Source organism: Sapajus apella, unplaced genomic scaffold (assembly GCF_009761245.1).
Source record: "Sapajus apella isolate SASKATOON/1434 unplaced genomic scaffold, GSC_monkey_1.0 scaffold133, whole genome shotgun sequence".
NCBI classification, from domain to species: Eukaryota; Metazoa; Chordata; class Mammalia; order Primates; family Cebidae; genus Sapajus; species Sapajus apella.
Window position 1 is genome coordinate 2471146 of NW_022437073.1, and position 6355 is coordinate 2477500.

General features: G+C 36.4%; 1 pseudogene; it reads right to left on the bottom strand.

Annotated features, from left to right (window-relative positions):
* Positions 1-1702: 1702 nt before the first annotated feature.
* On the bottom strand, positions 1703-1814 carry LOC116539807 (annotated as a pseudogene).
* Positions 1815-6355: the final 4541 nt, after the last annotated feature.

The window sequence follows — 6355 nt, forward strand, 5'->3', positions numbered from 1 at the left end:
TTGTGATAAAGAATGTCGCTTTTTGAAAGGACCAAGTATGCCAAGACATTTTAGGTCCTCAAGAAAAAAGAAATTTATCCAATTTATACAGCAATTACAGGTATATTCTGATGATGAATTCTTGGTTTTGCTCCCTAAGCCTCAAGAAGTTTTAAAAGTCTTGTCTGAGATTACTTTCAAAAAATGTCAGCAAACTAGGGCCTGGGTTTGTTGGCTTATGTCTGTAATCCCAGTTTGGGAGGCTGGGGCAGGTTTGAGACCAGCCTGGCCAACATGGTGAAACCCCTTCTATACCACACACACACACACACACACACACACACACACACACACACACACACACACAATCAGCTGGGTGTAGTGGCAAGTCTGTAGTTCCAGCTACACAAAAGGCTTAGGTGGCAGAATCACTTGAACCTAGGAGGTAGAGGTTGCAGTGAGCCAAGAATTTGCCACTGCACTCCAGCCTGGGCGACAGAGTGAGACATTGTCTAAAAAAGAAAAAAAAAATGAGCAAAGTCAACTTAAAAAGGCCTACGTGGCCATTCACTATTTTTGTTACACTTTATGCAAATAATGAGGCAAAGTATAATAATAAATGTCATTTTACAAATAAATTTGTCCTACAACATCTTTCTTTGGAAAACTAGAGAGAGAAAAACTATATTTCAGAAGAAAGATACAGTGCACCTATTATTAGTTTCTAACCTGGTCCATCATTTTTGACTTTTTACAGTTTTCCTACAATCTGGACTAAATCTTGAATTATTTCTTGGCTACAAGTGTCTAAAGCATGACTGGGATTAAAATTTTTTTTGTCATGGTTTTAGTTGACTCGCAATTTGATAGTGTTTTATTTTTTCTAGAATGCAAATTCTTTTTATTGTAATCCTTATGTGCATTATATTTCTATTATGTATCTCTTGTTGTTTTACTCCTTTAGGGAAAACTATATTCATGGTATCCTGAAGATTAGAGATGATTCAACAAGTTACAGCAGTTATAAACCGGTAACTTGACCGATATCTAATTTTTTTGCCACCCTGTGATGCCATCGCAATTTGTTTTTTGTTGCTCTTACAATTCTTCACTGAAACATATTCTTTCCACATTACCCATGTGGGATAGGTCCATCTGGGAATGAGTCTAGTGATGTGGGACTAAGCTCCCGAACATAAAAGGAGCCAAAATTGTTTGATTTCATCTACAATGCTTTCTTTGAAAAACCTTGATGAAAAGTGGGGAAAGGATAAAAGAAAAATCTCTCAGAGCACCCTGAGCTATTTGAGGTATGTAAGATTTATCAGGCCCAGAGAGACCTGAGTATGGGAGATTAATTATATTTCTGTACCCATGCCTAAAGGCAATTGTTTAGAAGCATTTTTATTCCTGAATTGCTGCCTCACCCATTATCTTCATGTTCCTAGAATTTGTAATACAAAGAATATTGTATAGCCAATCAATAGCTTATGTTAATAAATGTAAACTCTTGGTAAACGACTTATAAACATTCTCTTTCTTTTCCCTCAAAAACCTACTTATAAGGGCTGATAATTGGAGTGTATATTCAGGGCCGTTTGAATCTATGCTCCCAGGTGGCCGTCCTCAACATTTCCGCTTGAACAAACTCTCTTTAAACTAGATTCTGACCTTTTTGATTATTTTAGGTTAATATGTATGTTAATATTGTCTATTCTACTGCATGAAGTGGCCTATAAAATTTTCTCTTGTGTTTTTATGTATTTCAAAGAAATTCCCTTTTACTGATAAGAACAGACACTATACTGATCTTAGCCAAAAGGCTCAGAAGTGATTAAATCTCCCTGTAAAAATGTAGATACATATCTTTTAAAATAATTTTTTCTATAATTATATTTTCCAAATTTGGATATTTTGGGGATGTAATTTTCAGAATTTTAGACTTCAGAAATTATGATCGTTCAAAATTTTAACATTCAGGATTACAGCATCTTTTGTGATTATTTCTCAAATCACTCCCTAGAAGGGACAGGGATTATACATTTGACATCACTTTGTGTTTTGGTTTACCTTTCTTTGCCATAGTACCTCTTTTTTTTCTAGTATGTTTGACTCTGCTAGAGTCAACCTCCTGGTTCCTGAGGATGTGGAAGATACCTCTGCTGGGGGAATCACTGTTGGTTATATAGAAAATTAACACTACTTCTTGTTCACTTTGCTTTTTTCGTTCTAGTAGACCATCAGTCAAAGAAATAAATTACTATACTATCAGGGATAATTGATTCCAATCAAAATGAAGAACTAGGATTGCTGTTAAATAATGAAGTAGGAATATGCTGCAATCCAAGATACTCTTTTCAGAGTCTCTTGAGGCTTTTGGGACTAGTGATAAAATTGAATACACATTACAGGAACCATAGACTGACAATGGTAAGGCCATGAAGAGCTGATACTGTTTGGAAATTTGGGTCTTGTAACAACGCAGAGCAGCCAAACTGATGACTGATGGTGAGTGAAACAGAAGGATGTTGAAAATTACATCTAATAAATATTAAATATGACCTAAAGATCAGTCACTGCATTGTTGATTGTGGTTTATTTTCTTGCCACAAGACTTTGCAGGTAATTTGTTACAGGATCACCAGTCTCATCTGCCCACTGCACAGTAATAGACCAATACACTGAATAGCAGGGGTTGCAACAGAGAAAATTTAATAATCATTAAGTAGCCAAACAAAGAGATGGGAGGAGCCCTCTAATTCATCTTTTTCAGGGGTTCTGATCTAGGGCTTTTAAGGGGACTGTGGTAGGTAAGCGGCTAAAGAGTTGGGGTCATTTATTGGTCAGGGTGAGGGGAAAGAGATCATTAGGATGTGGAAACTGCATTCTTCAGTTGAGTTAGCTCCTCAGGGGGAGCCCTCAAACTAGTTGACATTGGTAGTCTCACTGGAATGCAAGATCTAGAAGATATTTCAAATGGAAAATTTGAGGTTTCTCAACATTAAAGATGTTATCTATAGAAACAATGAATGAAAATTTGTACCTTTGGACCTTGTCTGTGTAACTTGCAGGCAGTAAGAAACTATTAAAATGTAAACTAAAGAGTAAGTTGGTTAATGGTTAATGCTAAGCTGTAACTTTATTCTCAGTCAGTGTTTTTGTCAGAAACTTCTGACAACTGATTTTATTAAATTTATGAGGATGGTTTCAATTTTTCATAGTGACCCAGTGTTGGATGTAAGGGAAGAAACATGGAAAAGTGTAGTACAAGGGGTGATCTGTATCAGGTAACGCTTGTGCATGGCATCTTATCTGATTTTTCTCGTTTGTCTTTTACTCTAGTATGGTTGTTGTGAATCAGCTCTGGATTGCTTTAAGAGTATCTCACATGAGTCCTTTGTTGTACTTTTTATTTTTCTGTTCTTCACAGTTGTCCTACTGAGGGATAACACAGTAGTGGCTGCCAAAGTGGGGATGCTACAAGAAACTTCTTGGCGTAAACAGAAACATTTTGGTGCTGTAGCACAGCTTATTCTTGTGGGATTAAATTTCGACCAATAGAATATGGAAGCCTATGGAAAAATGCCTTCCTTACCTCTTATGCCATAACACAGGGGTGTCCAATCTTTTGGCTTCCCAGAGCCACATTGGAAGAATTGTTTTGGGTCACATATAAAATACACTAACACTAATGATAGTGGATAAACTAAAAAAAAATAAAAGCAAAACAAATCTCATAATATTTTAAGAAAGTTTACAAATTTGTGTTGGGTCACATTCAAAGCCTTCCTGGGCCACATGTGTCCTGCATCCATGGGCTTGACAAGCTTGCTCTATGAGATGGTTCTAGAATAAATTTTATAGGATTTTTCAAGAGTATGTATGGGATTAATTAGTTCTTTCTAGCAAATGCTGACTCAATAACATATTGTGATATAGGCTTTTTCTTGTTATTAATGTGCTTCTGATGAGTCACATATTATCACCTCTATAAATGCTTCTTACCTAAGTCATTGTTTCTGATTCTGATTTACTGCAAAATTATGTAGTCCTTTAGAATGTAACTTCTATAAGGACAGTGGCTTTTACTCTGTTTTTGTTTGTTTGCTTTTTTCTTTTCATTCCTGTATCTTCCTCCTAGAGTGATGGGCTTGACACAGCTCATGCTTTCAATCAATATTTGTTAAACTGATGTATTAGACACTGTCAGTTCTCCTCCCAGACACTTTTAAACCCCTTAATGATTCTTTTTAACTATCTCTCAGTTTCTGCATGCTTTTCTTTCAACAATTTGCTTATGCAACTACTACCTTTGTGTACTGGAGCCCCTTTACCCATATGTACTGCAGAGCTGAAACTGTCTGGGATTTTACATTCTCTCCTGTACCTCCAACTGCAACAGTCATAGCCAATGACTGACAAGTGCAGTGAAATAAAAGCCCAACTCCCTTGGCTCAAGGCAGAACCAACTCTAACGTATAATTAATGTGCCGGAGCTTTCTGCATGATTAGGCTTAGATTGTTCTTGAAAAATCAGCCTGCATGTCTTCCGGTTCTGTCTTACTTCTCCTATACCTTTACTGGTTCCTCCTAGGGACACTTCATCAATAAATCAAAAAATCTCACCTAGAAATAATAAAAAGAAATGCAAAAAACTTAGCAGGTACTCAATAACATGTTTTAAAATAATTACTATTTATTATTTTTAAATAAAACTACTATTATATCGTCTTTTTGAAAAAACAGTCTTCTGCTTTTGTTTTGTTTTGCTTTGTTTTTGAGACCTGGACATTGAAGACATTATTCTTCTTGACTCAGTTTCTATTTAATAACATGGGAATTAGAAGATGTACATGATGTACATATAGTACTGGGTATTTCCCACACTTTAGTGATCATAATAATCAACAGAGCTTTTAAAAAAAATAAAGAATTTGGGGGTCCCAACTTCCAAAGATGACTTATTAGGTTTATAGCTTTTACAAAACTATATTTTTAAAATTTTCCCATATGATTTTAAAGATCAACCACGTTTAAAAGCCACAGAGGTTAGCCTCTCAAATTATAGTCCTGGCTCATTCTTGAAAGCATTGTGGTTGATTTCATAAATAGGTCTTATTCTGTTGTCTTTTACTGTCTATTGCTGAGTGCTTCTGAGACCTGGAAGTGCAGACCAGCAATGGTCAATTTTCAGTCCTAACAGACGGTATATAGGCCTATTTTCCAGGTTATATGAGTTTCTCATAAGTTGAAACTAGCTATGGTTAACAGTAATGTGAAATAATAAAAAGTATATATTTGGTTTCTGTCCCTGTTTCCTGATACTCAGCTCCTCAGACCCTTGAATATTTCTTTTTGTATGCTAATGAGGTGACTGATGGTTAGGGGTTTCTGGATAGCCCCAGGGTAAGGACTGCTTGTCAGGGGAAGCACCATGTGATTTGAGGGTTAGAACTTGCAACCACAGCTGTGTGGGGACCTCCTGGGAGGAGAGAAAAACTTGATATTGAGTTAATCACCAATGGCTAATGATTTATCAATCTTATCAATCATACCTATCTAATGAAGCCTCCATAAACACCCAAAAGGATAGGTTTGAAGAACTCTCAGGTTGCTGAGCACATGGAGGTACTGGGAAGGTGGTACCCCAGAGAGGACATGGGAGTTTCATTCCCTTTTTTCCACACTTTGCCTAATACATCTCTTCCATTTAGATTTTCTAGAGTTTCTGCTTTTTAATTAATATTTTAAAATTATTATCACTATTTTTTAGTAGATATGGGGTCTTGCTATGTTGGCAGGCTGGCATCCAACTCATAGTTTCAAATAATATTCCTGCCTTGGCCTTCCAAAACACTGGGATTACAGTTATGAGCTATGACTCTTAGCCAGGAATTGTATCTTTTTATAATAAAGCAGTAATAGTAAATACATCTCTTTCCTGAGGTCTGTGAGGCCTTCTAGCAAATAATTGAACCAGAGGAGGGAGTTCTATGAACCTCCAATTTATAGCCAGTCAGTTTTCCAGGGGATAACGTTGACTTGGGACTAGTGTCTGAAAATTGGGAGGCAGCAGTCTTGTGGGACTGAGCCCTTATTCTGTGAGATCTGATGCTTTCACCAGGTAGATAATGTGAGAGTTTAGTTAAATTTTAGGACACCCAGTGGATATTTACAGAGAATTAAATAATTGCTTCCTGTGGGGGTGGGGGAATGAAATTCACACCTCTGTTCGCAATCCGGTTTATTATGTCTGTTTTTTTTTTTTTTTTCAGTGTGACAAAAGCTTTTTGCCCAAGAAAGAGATTTTATTCACCAGACTGCCATGCAGGGAGATGGAAAAACAAATCTCAAATTCATGCCTTGAAAATAGTGA